Here is a 17,529-nt window from a genome sequence, read left to right on the forward strand (position 1 = left end):
CGCAGTAAGGAAAAGTGGCAGACTGGGAGAGCAATTGGGACGAGTAACTATGACTCTCTTAAGGTAGCCAATGACTCGTTACTTGCGGTTTGGATTAAGAAACCTCGAATAACCCCTAGGAGGAGAAACGATGACTCTTTTATGATACACAACTAGTGAATTATAGTTTCTGGCAGACAAAAACTACACAAAAAGCAGTAAACGGTGTGAGCAACTCGGAGGAAGAAGTATTGCACTATTAAGATAGCCACTTTTTCGTCAAGAGAGGTATTGACTCAGAGAATACCAGTAACCTATGGAAGGAGTAACGATGAATCTCTTAAGATACACAACGAGTGACATATCGCTTCTGGCAGACTGGCCGCAGTAAGAAAAAGTGGCAGACTGGGTGAGCAATTGGGACGAGTAACTATGACTCTCTTAAGGTAGCCAATGCCTCGTTACTTGCGGGTTGGATTAAGAAATCTCGAAAACCCCTAGGAGGAGAAACGATGACTCTTTTATGATACACAACTAGTGAATTATAGTTTCTGGCAGACAAAAACTACACAAAAAGTAGTAAACTGTGTGAGCAACTCGGAGGATGAAGTATTGCACTATTAAGATAGATACTTTTTCGTCACGAGAGGTATTGACTCAGAGAATACCAGTAACCTATGGAAGGAGTAACGATGAATCTCTTAAGATACACAACGAGTGACATATCGCTTCTGGCAGACTGGCCACAGTAAGAAAAAGTGGCAGACTGGGTGAGCAATGGGGACGAGTAACTATGACTCTCTTAAGGTAGCCAATGCCTCGTTACTTGCGGTTTGGATTAAGAAATCTCGAATAACCCCTAGGAGGAGAAACGAAGACTCTTTTATGATACACAACTAGTGAATTATAGTTTCTGGCAGACAAAAACTACACAAAAAGCAGTAAACTGTGTGAGCAACTCGGAGGAAGAAGTATTGCACTATTAAGATAGCCACTTTTTCGTCAAGAGAGGTATTGACTCAGAGAATACCAGTAACCTATGGAAGGAGTAACGATGAATCTCTTAAGATACACAACGAGTGACATATCGCTTCTGGCAGACTGGCCGCAGTAAGAAAAAGTGGCAGACTGGGTGAGCAATGGGGACGAGTAACTATGACTCTCTTAAGGTAGCCAATGCCTCGTTACTTGCGGTTTCGATTAAGAAATCTCGAATAATCCCTAGGAGGTGAAACGATAACTCTTTTATGTTACACAACTAGTGACATATCGCTTCTGGCAGACTGGCAAGTACACAAAATATAGTAAACTGTGTGAGCAACTGGGAGGAAGAAGTATGGCACTATTAAGAATGCCAATGATTCGTCACGAGTAGTATTGAATCAGAGAATACCAGTAACCTATGGAAGGAGTAACGATGAATCCTTTAAGATACACAACGAGTGACATATCGCTTCTGGCAGACTGGCCGCAGTAAGAAAAAGTGGCAGACTGGGTGAGCAATGGGGACGAGTAACTATGACTCTCTTAAGGTAGCCAATGCATCGTTACTTGCGGTTTCGATTAAGAAATCTCGAATAATCCCTAGGAGGTGAAACGATAACTCTTTTATGTTACACAACTAGTGACATATCGCTTCTGGCAGACTGGCAAGTACACAAAAAGTAGTAAACTGTGTGAGCAACTGGGAGGAAGAAGTATGGCACTATTAAGAATGCCAATGATTCGTCACGAGTAGTATTGAATCAGAGAATACCAGTAACCTATGTAAGGAGTAAAGATGAATCTCTTAAGATACACAAAGAGTGACATATCGCTTCTGGCAGACTGGCCGCAGAAAGAAAAAGTGGCAGACTGGGTGAGCAATTGGGACGAGTAACTATGACTCTCTTAAGGTAGCCAATGCCTCGTTACTTGCGGGTTGGATTAAGAAATCTCGAAAACCCCTAGGAGGAGAAACGATGACTCTTTTATGATACACAACTAGTGAATTATAGTTTCTGGCAGACAAAAACTACACAAAAAGTAGTAAACAGTGTGAGCAACTCGGAGGATGAAGTATTGCACTATTAAGATAGATACTTTTTCGTCACGAGAGGTATTGACTCAGAGAATACCAGTAACCTATGGAAGGAGTAACGATGAATCTCTTAAGATACACAACGAGTGACATATCGCTTCTGGCAGACTGGCCACAGTAAGAAAAAGTGGCAGACTGGGTGAGCAATGGGGACGAGTAACTGTGACTCTCATAAGGTAGCCAATGCCTCGTTACTTGCGGTTTGGGTTAAGAAATCTCGAATAACCCCTAGGAGGTGAAACGATAACTCTTTTATGTTACACAACTAGTGACATATCGCTTCTGGCAGACTGGCAAGTACACAAAAAGTAGTAAACTGTGTGAGCAACTGGGAGGAAGAAGTATGGCACTATTAAGAATGCCAATGATTCGTCACGAGTAGTATTGAATCAGAGAATACCAGTAACCTATGTAAGGAGTAAAGATGAATCTCTTAAGATACACAAAGAGTGACATATCGCTTCTGGCAGACTGGCCGCAGAAAGAAAAAGTGGCAGACTGGGTGAGCAATTGGGACGAGTAACTATGACTCTCTTAAGGTAGCCAATGCCTCGTTACTTGCGGGTTGGATTAAGAAATCTCGAAAACCCCTAGGAGGAGAAACGATGACTCTTTTATGATACACAACTAGTGAATTATAGTTTCTGGCAGACAAAAACTACACAAAAAGTAGTAAACAGTGTTAGCAACTCGGAGGATGAAGTATTGCACTATTAAGATAGATACTTTTTCGTCACGAGAGGTATTGACTCAGAGAATACCAGTAACCTATGGAAGGAGTAACGATGAATCTCTTAAGATACACAACGAGTGACATATCGCTTCTGGCAGACTGGCCACAGTAAGAAAAAGTGGCAGACTGGGTGAGCAATGGGGACGAGTAACTGTGACTCTCATAAGGTAGCCAATGCCTCGTTACTTGCGGTTTGGGTTAAGAAATCTCGAATAACCCCTAGGAGGAGAAACGATGACTCTTTTATGATACACAACTAGTGACATATCGCTTCTGGCAGACTGGCAAGTACACAAAAAGTAGTAAACTGTGTGAGCAACTGGGAGGAAGAAGTATGGCACTATTAAGAATGTCAATGATTCGTCACGAGTAGTATTGAATCAGAGAATACCAGTAACCTATGGAAGGAGTAACGATTAATCTCTTAAGATACACAACGAGTGACATATCGCTTCTGGCAGACTGGCCGCAGAAAGAAAAAGTGGCAGACTGGGTGAGCAATTGGGACGAGTAACTATGACTCTCTTAAGGTAGCCAATGCCTCGTTACTTGCGGGTTGGATTAAGAAATCTCGAAAACCCCTAGGAGGAGAAACGATGACTCCTTTATGATACACGACTAGTGAATTATAGTTTCTAGCAGACAAAAACTACACAAATAGTAGTAAACTGTGTAAGCAACTCGGAGGATGAAGTATTGCACTATTAAGATAGATACTTTTTCGTCACGAGAGGTATTGACTCAGAGAATACCAGTAACCTATGGAAGGAGTAACGATGAATCTCTTAAGATACACAACGAGTGACATATCGCTTCTGGCAGACTGGACACAGTAAGAAAAAGTGGCAGACTGGGTGAGCAATGGGGACGAGTAACTATGACTCTCCTAAGGTAGCCAATGCCTCGTTACTTGCGGTTTGGATTAAGAAATCTCGAATAACCCCTAGGAGGAGAAACGATGACTCTTTTATGATACACAACTAGTGAATTATAGTTTCTGGCAGACAAAAACTACACAAAAAGCAGTAAACTGTGTGAGCAACTCGGAGGAAGAAGTATTGCACTATTAAGATAGCCACTTTTTCGTCAAGAGAGGTATTGACTCAGAGAATACCAGTAACCTATGGAAGGAGTAACGATGAATCTCTTAAGATACACAACGAGTGACATATCGCTTCTGGCAGACTGGCCGCAGTAAGAAAAAGTGGCAGACTGGGTGAGCAATGGGGACGAGTAACTATGACTCTCTTAAGGTAGCCAATGCCTCGTTACTTGCGGTTTCGATTAAGAAATCTCGAATAATCCCTAGGAGGTGAAACGATAACTCTTTTATGTTACACAACTAGTGACATATCGCTTCTGGCAGACTGGCAAGTACACAAAAAGTAGTAAACTGTGTGATCAACTGGGAGGAAGAAGTATGGCACTATTAAGAATGCCAATGATTCGTCACGAGTAGTATTGAATCAGAGAATACCAATAACCTATGGAAGGAGTAACGATGAATCCTTTAAGATACACAACGAGTGACATATCGCTTCTGGCAGACTGGCCGCAGTAAGAAAAAGTGGCAGACTGGGTGAGCAATGGGGACGAGTAACTATGACTCTCATAAGGTAGCCAATGCCTCGTTACTTGCGGTTTGGGTTAAGAAATCTCGAATAACCCCTAGGAGGAGAAACGATGACTCTTTTATGATACACAACTAGTGACATATCGCTTCTGGCAGACTGGCAAGTACACAAAAAGTAGTAAACTGTGTGAGCAACTCGGAGGAAGAAGTATTGCACTATTAAGATAGCCACTTTTTCGTCAAGAGAGGTATTGACTCGGAGAATACCAGTAACCTATGGAAGGAGTAACGATGAATCTCTTAAGATACACAACGAGTGACATATCGCTTCTGGCAGACTGCCCGCAGTAAGAAAAAGTGGCAGACTGGGTGAGCAATGGGGACGAGTAACTATGACTCTCTTAAGGTAGCCAATGCCTCGTTACTTGCGGTTTCGATTAAGAAATCTCGAATAATCCCTAGGAGGTGAAACGATAACTCTTTTATGTTACACAGCTAGTGACATATCGCTTCTGGCAGACTGGCAAGTACACAAAAAGTAGTAAACTGTGTGAGCAACTGGGAGGAAGAAGTATGGCACTATTAAGAATGCCAATGATTCGTCACGAGTAGTATTGAATCAGAGAATACCAGTAACCTATGGAAGGAGTAACGATGAATCCTTTAAGATACACAAAGAGTGACATATCGCTTCTGGCAGACTGGCCGCAGTAAGAAAAAGTGGCAGACTGGGTGAGCAATGGGGACGAGTAACTATGACTCTCTTAAGGTAGCCAATGCCTCGTTACTTGCGGTTTCGATTAAGAAATCTCGAATAATCCCTAGGAGGTGAAACGATAACTCTTTTATGTTACACAACTAGTGACATATCGCTTCTGGCAGACTGGCAAGTACACAAAAAGTAGTAAACTGTGTGAGCAACTGGGAGGAAGAAGTATGGCACTATTAAGAATGCCAATGATTCGTCACGAGTAGTATTGAATCAGAGAATACCAGTAACCTATGGAAGGAGTAACGATGAATCCTTTAAGATACACAACGAGTGACATATCGCTTCTGGCAGACTGGCCGCAGTAAGAAAAAGTGGCAGACTGGGTGAGCAATGGGGACGAGTAACTATGACTCTCTTAAGGTAGCCATTGCCTCGTTACTTGCGGTTTCGATTAAGAAATCTCGAATAATCCCTAGGAGGTGAAACGATAACTCTTTTATGTTACACAACTAGTGACATATCGCTTCTGGCAGACTGGCAAGTACACAAAAAGTAGTAAACTGTGTGAGCAACTGGGAGGAAGAAGTATGGCACTATTAAGAATGTCAATGATTCGTCACGAGTAGTATTGAATCAGAGAATACCAGTAACCTATGGAAGGAGTAACGATGAATCTCTTAAGATACACAACGAGTGACATATCGCTTCTGGCAGACTGGCCGCAGAAAGAAAAAGTGGCAGACTGGGTGAGCAATTGGGACGAGTAACTATGACCCTCTTAAGGTAGCCAATGCCTCGTTACTTGCGGGTTGGATTAAGAAATCTCGAAAACCCCTGGGAGGAGAAACGATGACTCTTTTATGATACACGACTAGTGAATTATAGTTTCTAGCAGACAAAAACTACACAAATAGTAGTAAACTGTGTGAGCAACTCGGAGGATGAAGTATTGCACTATTAAGATAGATACTTTTTCGTCACGAGAGGTATTGACTCAGAGAATACCAGTAACCTATGGAAGGAGTAACGATGAATCTCTTAAGATACACAACGAGTGACATATCGCTTCTGGCAGACTGGCCACAGTAAGAAAAAGTGGCAGACTGGGTGAGCAATGGGGACGAGTAACTATGACTCTCTTAAGGTAGCCAATGCCTCGTTACTTGCGGTTTGGATTAAGAAATCTCGAATAACCCCTAGGAGGAGAAACGATGACTCTTTTATGATACACAACTAGTGAATTATAGTTTCTGGCAGACAAAAACTACACAAAAAGCAGTAAACTGTGTGAGAAACTCGGAGGAAGAAGTATTGCACTATTAAGATATTCACTTTTTCGTCAAGAGAGGTATTGACTCAGAGAATACCAGTAACCTATGAAAGGAGTAACGATGAATCTCTTAAGATACACAACGAGTGACATATCGCTTCTGGCAGACTGCCCGCAGTAAGAAAATGTGGCAGACTGGGTGAGCAATGGGGACGAGTAACTATGACTCTCTTAAGGTAGCCAATGCCTCGTTACTTGCGGTTTCGATTAAGAAATCTCGAATAATCCCTAGGAGGTGAAACGATAACTCTTTTATGTTACACAGCTAGTGACATATCGCTTCTGGCAGACTGGCAAGTACACAAAAAGTAGTAAACTGTGTGAGCAACTGGGAGGAAGAAGTATGGCACTATTAAGAATGCCAATGATTCGTCACGAGTGGTATTGAATCAGAGAATACCAGTAACCTATGGAAGGAGTAACGATGAATCCTTTAAGATACACAACGAGTGACATATCGCTTCTGGCAGACTGGCCGCAGTAAGAAAAAGTGGCAGACTGGGTGAGCAATGGGGACGAGTAACTATGACTCTCTTAAGGTAGCCAATGCCTCGTTACTTGCGGTTTCGATTAAGAAATCTCGAATAATCCCTAGGAGGTGAAACGATAACTTTTTTATGTTACACAACTAGTGACATATCGCTTCTGGCAGACTGGCCGCAGAAAGAAAAAGTGGCAGACTGGGTGTGCAATTGGGACGAGTAACTATGACTCTCTTAAGGTAGCCAATGCCTCGTTACTTGCGGGTTGGATTAAGAAATCTCGAAAACCCCTAGGAGGAGAAACGATGACTCTTTTATGATACACGACTAGTGAATTATAGTTTCTAGCAGACAAAAACTACACAAATAGTAGTAAACTGTGTGAGTAACTCGGAGGATGAAGTATTGCACTATTAAGATAGATACTTTTTCGTCACGAGAGGTATTGACTCAGAGAATACCAGTAACCTATGGAAGGAGTAACGATGAATCTCTTAAGATACACAACGAGTGACATATCGCTTCTGGCAGACTGGCCACAGTAAGAAAAAGTGGCAGACTGGGTGAGCAATGGGGACGAGTAACTATGACTCTCTTAAGGTAGCCAACGCCTCGTTACTTGCGGTTTGGATTAAGAAATCTCGAATAACCCCTAGGAGGAGAAACGATGACACTTTTATGATACACAACTAGTGAATTATAGTTTCTGGCAGACAAAAACTACACAAAAAGCATTAAACTGTGTGAGCAACTCGGAGGAAGAAGTATTGCACTATTAAGATAGCCACTTTTTCGTCAAGAGAGGTATTGACTCAGCGAATACCAGTAACCTATGGAAGGAGTAACGATGAATCTCTTAAGATACACAACGAGTGACATATCGCTTCTGGCAGACTGGCCGCAGTAAGAAAAAGTGGCAGACTGGGTGAGCAATGGGGACGAGTAACTATGACTCTCTTAAGGTAGCCAATGCCTCGTTACTTGCGGTTTCGATTAAGAAATCTCGAATAATCCCTAGGAGGTGAAACGATAACTCTTTTATGTTACACAACTAGTGACATATCGCTTCTGGCAGACTGGCAAGTACACAAAAAGTAGTAAACTGTGTGAGCAACTGGGAGGAAGAAGTATGGCACTATTAAGAATGCCAATGATTCGTCACGAGTAGTATTGAATCAGAGAATACCAGTAACCTATGGAAGGAGTAACGATGAATCTCTTAAGATACACAACGAGTGACATATCGCTTCTGGCAGACTGGCCGCAGAAAGAAAAAGTGGCAGACTGGGTGAGCAATTGGGACGAGTAACTATGACTCTCTTAAGGTAGCCAATGCCTCGTTACTTGCGGGTTGGATTAAGAAATCTCGAAAACCCCTAGGAGGAGAAACGATGACTCTTTTATGATACACAACTAGTGAATTATAGTTTCTGGCAGACAAAAACTACACTAAAAGTAGTAAACTGTGTGAGCAACTCGGAGGATGAAGTATTGCACTATTAAGATAGATACTTTTTCGTCACGAGAGGTATTGACTCAGAGAATACCAGTAACCTATGGAAGGAGTAACGATCAATCTCTTAAGATACACAACGAGTGACATATCGCTTCTGGCAGACTGGCCACAGTAAGAAAAAGTGGCAGACTGGGTGAGCAATGGGGACGAGTAACTATGACTCTCATAAGGTAGCCAATGCCTCGTTACTTGCGGTTTGGGTTAAGAAATCTCGAATAACCCCTAGGAGGAGAAACGATGACTCTTTTATGATACACAACTAGTGACATATCGCTTCTGGCAGACTGGCAAGTACACAAAAAGTAGTAAACTGTGTGAGCAACTCGGAGGAAGAAGTATTGCACTATTAAGATAGCCACTTTTTCGTCAAGAGAGGTATTGACTCAGAGAATACCAGTAACCTATGGAAGGAGTAACGATGAATCTCTTAAGATACACAACGAGTGACATATCGCTTCTGGCAGACTGGCCGCAGAAAGAAAAAGTGGCAGACTGGGTGAGCAATTGGGACGAGTAACTATGACTCTCTTAAGGTAGCCAATGCCTCGTTACTTGCGGTTTGGATTAAGAAATCTCGAATAACCCCTAGGAGGAGAAACGATGACTCTTTTATGATACACAACTAGTGAATTATAGTTTCTGGCAGACAAAAACTACACAAAAAGCAGTAAACTGTGTGAGCAACTCGGAGGAAGAAGTATTGCACTATTAAGATAGATACTTTTTCGTCACGAGAGGTACTGACTCAGCGAATACCAGTAACCTATGGAAGGAGTAACGATGAATCTCTTAAGATACACAACGAGTGACATATCGCTTCTGGCAGACTGGCCACAGTAAGAAAAAGTGGCAGACTGGGTGAGCAATGGGGACGAGTAACTATGACTCTCTTAAGGAAGCCAATGCCTCGTTACTTGCGGTTTGGGTTAAGAAATCTCGAATAACCCCTAGGAGGACAAACGATGACTCTTTTATGATACACAACTAGTGACATATCGCTTCTGGCAGACTGGCAAGTACACAAAAAGTAGTAAACTGTGTGAGCAACTCGGAGGAAGAAGTATTGCACTATTAAGATAGCCACTTTTTCGTCAAGAGAGGTATTGACTCGGAGAATACCAGTAACCTATGGAAGGAGTAACGATGAATCTCTTAAGATACACAACGAGTGACATATCGCTTCTGGCAGACTGGCCGCAGTAAGGAAAAGTGGCAGACTGGGAGAGCAATTGGGACGAGTAACTATGACTCTCTTAAGGTAGCCAATGCCTCGTTACTTGCGGATTGGATTAAGAAATCTCGAATAACCCCTAGGAGGAGAAACGATGACTCTTTTATGATACACAACTAGTGAATTATAGTTTCTGGCAGACAAAAACTACACAAAAAGCAGTAAACGGTGTGAGCAACTCGGAGGAAGAAGTATTGCACTATTAAGATAGCCACTTTTTCGTCAAGAGAGGTATTGACTCAGAGAATACCAGTAACCTATGGAAGGAGTAACGATGAATCTCTTAAGATACACAACGAGTGACATATCGCTTCTGGCAGACTGGCCGCAGTAAGAAAAAGTGGCAGACTGGGTGAGCAATTGGGACGAGGAACTATGACTCTCTTAAGGTAGCCAATGCCTCGTTACTTGCGGTTTGGATTAAGAAATCGCGAATAATCCCTAGGAGGTGAAACGATAACTCTTTTATGTTACACAACTAGTGACATATCGCTTCTGGCAGACTGGCAAATACACAAAAAGTAGTAAACTGTGTGAGCAACTGGGAGGAAGAAGTATGGCACTATTAAGAATGCCAATGATTCGTCACGAGTAGTATTGAATCAGAGAATACCAGTAACCTATGGAAGGAGTAACGATGAATCTCTTAGGATACACAACGAGTGACATATCGCTTCTGGCAGACTGGCCACAGTAAGAAAAAGTGGCAGACTGGGTGAGCAATGGGGACGAGTAACTATGACTCTCTTAAGGTAGCCAATGCCTCGTTACTTGCGGTTTGGGTTAAGAAATCTCGAATAACCCCTAGGAGGACAAACGATGACTTTTTTATGATACACAACTAGTGACATATCGCTTCTGGCAGACTGGCAAGTACACAAAAAGTAGTAAACTGTGTGAGCAACTCGGAGGAAGAAGTATTGCACTATTAAGATAGCCACTTTTTCGTCAAGAGAGGTATTGACTCGGAGAATACCAGTAACCTATGGAAGGAGTAACGATGAATCTCTTAAGATACACAACGAGTGACATATCGCTTCTGGCAGACTGGCCGCAATAAGGAAAAGTGGCAGACTGGGAGAACAATTGGGACGAGTAACTATGACTCTCTTAAGGTAGCCAATGCCTCGTTACTTGCGGTTTGGATTAAGAAATCTCGAATAACCCCTAGGAGGAGAAACGATGACTCTTTTATGATACACAACTAGTGAATTATAGATTCTGGCAGACAAAAACTACACAAAAAGCAGTAAACGGTGTGAGCAACTCGGAGGATTAAGTATTGCACTATTAAGATAGCCACTTTTTCGTCAAGAGAGGTATTGACTCAGAGAATACCAGTAATCTATGGAAGGAGTAACGATGAATCTCTTAAGATACACAACGAGTGACATATCGCTTCTGGCAGACTGGCCGCAGTAAGAAAAAGTGGCAGACTGGGTGAGCAATTGGGACGAGTAACTATGACTCTCTTAAGGTAGCCAATGCCTCGTTACTTGCGGGTTGGATTAAGAAATCTCGAAAACCCCTAGGAGGAGAAACGATGACTCTTTTATGATGCACAACTAGTGACATATCGCTTCTGGCAGACTGGCAAGTACACAAAAAGTAGTAAACTGTGTGAGCAACTCGGAGGAAGAAGTGTTGCACTATTAAGATAGCCACTTTTTCGTCAAGAGAGGTATTGACTCGGAGAATACCAGTAACCTATGGAAGGAGTAACGATGAATCTCTCAAGATACACAACGAGTGACATATCGCTTCTGGCAGACTGGCCGCAGTAAGGAAAAGTGGCAGACTGGGAGAGCAATTGGGACGAGTAACTATGACTCTCTTAAGGTAACCAATGCCTCGTTACTTGCGGTTTGGATGAAGAAATCTCGAATAACCCCTAGGAGGAGAAACGATGACTCTTTTATGATACACAACTAGTGAATTATAGTTTCTGGAAGACAAAAACTACACAAAAAGCAGTAAACTGTGTGAGCAACTGGGAGGAAGAAGTATAGCACTATTAAGATAACCACTTTTTCGTCAAGAGAGGTATTGACTCAGAGAATACCAGTAACCTATGGAAGGAGTAACGATGAATCTCTTAAGATACACAACGAGTGACATATCGCTTCTGGCAGACTGGCCGCAGTAAGAAAAAGTGGCAGACTGGGTGAGCAATTGGGACGAGTAACTATGACTCTCTTAAGGTAGCCAATGCCTCGTTACTTGCGGTTTGGATTAAGAAATCTCGAATAACCCCTAGGAGGAGAAACGATGACTCTTTTATGATACACAACTAGTGAATTATAGTTTCTGGCAGACAAAAACTACACAAAAAGCAGTAAACTGTGTGAGCAACTCGGAGGAAGAAGTATTGCACTATTAAGATAGCCACTTTTTCGTCAAGAGAGGTATTGACTCAGAGAATACCAGTAACCTATGGAAGGAGTAACGATGAATCTCTTAAGATACACAACGAGTGACATATCGCTTCTGGCAGACTGGCCGCAGTAAGAAAAAGTGGCAGACTGGGTGAGCAATTGGGACGAGTAACTATGACTCTCTTAAGGTAGCCAATGCCTCGTTACTTGCGGTTTGGATTAAGAAATCTCGAATAATCCCTAGGAGGTGAAACGATAACTCTTTTATGTTACACAACTAGTGACATATCGCTTCTGGCAGACTGGCAAATACACAAAAAGTAGTAAACTGTGTGAGCAACTGGGAGGAAGAAGTATGGCACTATTAAGAATGCCAATGATTCGTCACGAGTAGTATTGAATCAGAGAATACCAGTAACCTATGGAAGGAGTAACGATGAATCTCTTAGGATACACAACGAGTGACATATCGCTTCTGGCAGACTGGCCACAGTAAGAAAAAGTGGCAGACTGGGTGAGCAATGGGGACGAGTAACTATGACTCTCTTAAGGAAGCCAATGCCTCGTTACTTGCGGTTTGGGTTAAGAAATCTCGAATAACCCCTAGGAGGACAAACGATGACTCTTTTATGATACACAACTAGTGACATATCGCTTCTGGCAGACTGGCAAGTACACAAAAAGTAGTAAACTGTGTGAGCAACTCGGAGGAAGAAGTATTGCACTATTAAGATAGCCACTTTTTCGTCAAGAGAGGTATTGACTCGGAGAATACCAGTAACCTATGGAAGGAGTAACGATGAATCTCTTAAGATACACAACGAGTGACATATCGCTTCTGGCAGACTGGCCGCAGTAAGGAAAAGTGGCAGACTGGGAGAGCAATTGGGACGAGTAACTATGACTCTCTTAAGGTAGCCAATGCCTCGTTACTTGCGGATTGGATTAAGAAATCTCGAATAACCCCTAGGAGGAGAAACGATGACTCTTTTATGATACACAACTAGTGAATTATAGTTTCTGGCAGACAAAAACTACACAAAAAGCAGTAAACGGTGTGAGCAACTCGGAGGAAGAAGTATTGCACTATTAAGATAGCCACTTTTTCGTCAAGAGAGGTATTGACTCAGAGAATACCAGTAACCTATGGAAGGAGTAACGATGAATCTCTTAAGATACACAACGAGTGACATATCGCTTCTGGCAGACTGCCGCAGTAAGAAAAAGTGGCAGACTGGGTGAGCAATTGGGACGAGTAACTATGACTCTCTTAAGGTAGCCAATGCCTCGTTACTTGCGGTTTGGATTAAGAAATCGCGAATAATCCCTAGGAGGTGAAACGATAACTCTTTTATGTTACACAACTAGTGACATATCGCTTCTGGCAGACTGGCAAATACACAAAAAGTAGTAAACTGTGTGAGCAACTGGGAGGAAGAAGTATGGCACTATTAAGAATGCCAATGATTCGTCACGAGTAGTATTGAATCAGAGAATACCAGTAACCTATGGAAGGAGTAACGATGAATCTCTTAGGATACACAACGAGTGACATATCGCTTCTGGCAGACTGGCCACAGTAAGAAAAAGTGGCAGACTGGGTGAGCAATGGGGACGAGTAACTATGACTCTCTTAAGGTAGCCAATGCCTCGTTACTTGCGGTTTGGGTTAAGAAATCTCGAATAACCCCTAGGAGGACAAACGATGACTCTTTTATGATACACAACTAGTGACATATCGCTTCTGGCAGACTGGCAAGTACACAAAAAGTAGTAAACTGTGTGAGCAACTCGGAGGAAGAAGTATTGCACTATTAAGATAGCCACTTTTTCGTCAAGAGAGGTATTGACTCGGAGAATACCAGTAACCTATGGAAGGAGTAACGATGAATCTCTTAAGATACACAACGAGTGACATATCGCTTCTGGCAGACTGGCCGCAATAAGGAAAAGTGGCAGACTGGGAGAACAATTGGGACGAGTAACTATGACTCTCTTAAGGTAGCCAATGCCTCGTTACTTGCGGTTTGGATTAAGAAATCTCGAATAACCCCTAGGAGGAGAAACGATGACTCTTTTATGATACACAACTAGTGAATTATAGTTTCTGGCAGACAAAAACTACACAAAAAGCAGTAAACGGTGTGAGCAACTCGGAGGATTAAGTATTGCACTATTAAGATAGCCACTTTTTCGTCAAGAGAGGTATTGACTCAGAGAATACCAGTAATCTATGGAAGGAGTAACGATGAATCTCTTAAGATACACAACGAGTGACATATCGCTTCTGGCAGACTGGCCGCAGTAAGAAAAAGTGGCAGACTGGGTGAGCAATTGGGACGAGTAACTATGACTCTCTTAAGGTAGCCAATGCCTCGTTACTTGCGGGTTGGATTAAGAAATCTCGAAAACCCCTAGGAGGAGAAACGATGACTCTTTTATGATGCACAACTAGTGACATATCGCTTCTGGCAGACTGGCAAGTACACAAAAAGTAGTAAACTGTGTGAGCAACTCGGAGGAAGAAGTGTTGCACTATTAAGATAGCCACTTTTTCGTCAAGAGAGGTATTGACTCGGAGAATACCAGTAACCTATGGAAGGAGTAACGATGAATCTCTCAAGATACACAACGAGTGACATATCGCTTCTGGCAGACTGGCCGCAGTAAGGAAAAGTGGCAGACTGGGAGAGCAATTGGGACGAGTAACTATGACTCTCTTAAGGTAACCAATGCCTCGTTACTTGCGGTTTGGATGAAGAAATCTCGAATAACCCCTAGGAGGAGAAACGATGACTCTTTTATGATACACAACTAATGAATTATAGTTTCTGGAAGACAAAAACTACACAAAAAGCAGTAAACTGTGTGAGCAACTGGGAGGAAGAAGTATAGCACTATTAAGATAACCACTTTTTCGTCAAGAGAGGTATTGACTCAGAGAATACCAGTAACCTATGGAAGGAGTAACGATGAATCTCTTAAGATACACAACGAGTGACATATCGCTTCTGGCAGACTGGCCGCAGTAAGAAAAAGTGGCAGACTGGGTGAGCAATTGGGACGAGTAACTATGACTCTCTTAAGGTAGCCAATGCCTCGTTACTTGCGGTTTGGATTAAGAAATCTCGAATAACCCCTAGGAGGAGAAACGATGACTCTTTTATGATACACAACTAGTGAATTATAGTTTCTGGCAGACAAAAACTACACAAAAAGCAGTAAACTGTGTGAGCAACTCGGAGGAAGAAGTATTGCACTATTAAGATAGCCACTTTTTCGTCAAGAGAGGTATTGACTCAGAGAATACCAGTAACCTATGGAAGGAGTAACGATGAATCTCTTAAGATACACAACGAGTGACATATCGCTTCTGGCAGACTGGCCGCAGTAAGAAAAAGTGGCAGACTGGGTGAGCAATTGGGACGAGTAACTATGACTCTCTTAAGGTAGCCAATGCCTCGTTACTTGCGGTTTGGATTAAGAAATCTCGAATAATCCCTAGGAGGTGAAACGATAACTCTTTTATGTTACACAACTAGTGACATATCGCTTCTGGCAGACTGGCAAATACACAAAAAGTAGTAAACTGTGTGAGCAACTGGGAGGAAGAAGTATGGCACTATTAAGAATGCCAATGATTCGTCACGAGTAGTATTGAATCAGAGAATACCAGTAACCTATGGAAGGAGTAACGATGAATCTCTTAGGATACACAACGAGTGACATATCGCTTCTGGCAGACTGGCCACAGTAAGAAAAAGTGGCAGACTGGGTGAGCAATGGGGACGAGTAACTATGACTCTCTTAAGGTAGCCAATGCCTCGTTACTTGCGGTTTGGGTTAAGAAATCTCGAATAACCCCTAGGAGGACAAACGATGACTCTTTTATGATACACAACTAGTGACATATCGCTTCTGGCAGACTGGCAAGTACACAAAAAGTAGTAAACTGTGTGAGCAACTCGGAGGAAGAAGTATTGCACTATTAAGATAGCCACTTTTTCGTCAAGAGAGGTATTGACTCGGAGAATACCAGTAACCTATGGAAGGAGTAACGATGAATCTCTTAAGATACACAACGAGTGACATATCGCTTCTGGCAGACTGGCCGCAATAAGGAAAAGTGGCAGACTGGGAGAACAATTGGGACGAGTAACTATGACTCTCTTAAGGTAGCCAATGCCTCGTTACTTGCGGTTTGGATTAAGAAATCTCGAATAACCCCTAGGAGGAGAAACGATGACTCTTTTATGATACACAACTAGTGAATTATAGTTTCTGGCAGACAAAAACTACACAAAAAGCAGTAAACGGTGTGAGCAACTCGGAGGATTAAGTATTGCACTATTAAGATAGCCACTTTTTCGTCAAGAGAGGTATTGACTCAGAGAATACCAGTAATCAATGGAAGGAGTAACGATGAATCTCTTAAGATACACAACGAGTGACATATCGCTTCTGGCAGACTGGCCGCAGTAAGAAAAAGTGGCAGACTGGGTGAGCAATTGGGACGAGTAACTATGACTCTCTTAAGGTAGCCAATGCCTCGTTACTTGCGGGTTGGATTAAGAAATCTCGAAAACCCCTAGGAGGAGTAACGATGACTCTTTTATGATGCACAACTAGTGACATATCGCTTCTGGCAGACTGGCAAGTACACAAAAAGTAGTAAACTGTGTGAGCAACTCGGAGGAAGAAGTGTTGCACTATTAAGATAGCCACTTTTTCGTCAAGAGAGGTATTGACTCGGAGAATACCAGTAACCTATGGAAGGAGTAACGATGAATCTCTCAAGATACACAACGAGTGACATATCGCTTCTGGCAGACTGGCCGCAGTAAGGAAAAGTATCAGACTGGGAGAGCAATTGGGACGAGTAACTATGACTCTCTTAAGGTAACCAATGCCTCGTTACTTGCGGTTTGGATGAAGAAATCTCGAATAACCCCTAGGAGGAGAAACGATGACTCTTTTATGATACACAACTAGTGAATTATAGTTTCTGGAAGACAAAAACTACACAAAAAGCAGTAAACTGTGTGAGCAACTGGGAGGAAGAAGTATAGCACTATTAAGATAACCACTTTTTCGTCAAGAGAGGTATTGACTCAGAGAATCCCAGAACCTATGGAAGGAGTAACGATGAATCTCTTAAGATACACAACGAGTGACATATCGCTTCTGGCAGACTGGCCGCAGTAAGAAAAAGTGGCAGACTGGGTGAGCATTTGGGACGAGTAACTATGACTCTCTTAAGGTAGCCAATGCCTCGTTACTTGCGGTTTGGATTAAGAAATCTCGAATAACCCCTAGGAGGAGAAACGATGACTCTTTTATGATACACAACTAGTGAATTATAGTTTCTGGCAGACAAAAACTACACAAAAAGCAGTAAACTGTGTGAGCAACTCGGAGGAAGAAGTATTGCACTATTAATATAGCCACTTTTTCGTCAAGAGAGGTATTGACTCAGAGAATACCAGTAACCTATGGAAGGAGTAACGATGAATCTCTT

Source organism: Schistocerca gregaria, chromosome 1 (genome assembly GCF_023897955.1).
Source record: "Schistocerca gregaria isolate iqSchGreg1 chromosome 1, iqSchGreg1.2, whole genome shotgun sequence".
Classification (NCBI taxonomy): domain Eukaryota; kingdom Metazoa; phylum Arthropoda; class Insecta; order Orthoptera; family Acrididae; genus Schistocerca; species Schistocerca gregaria.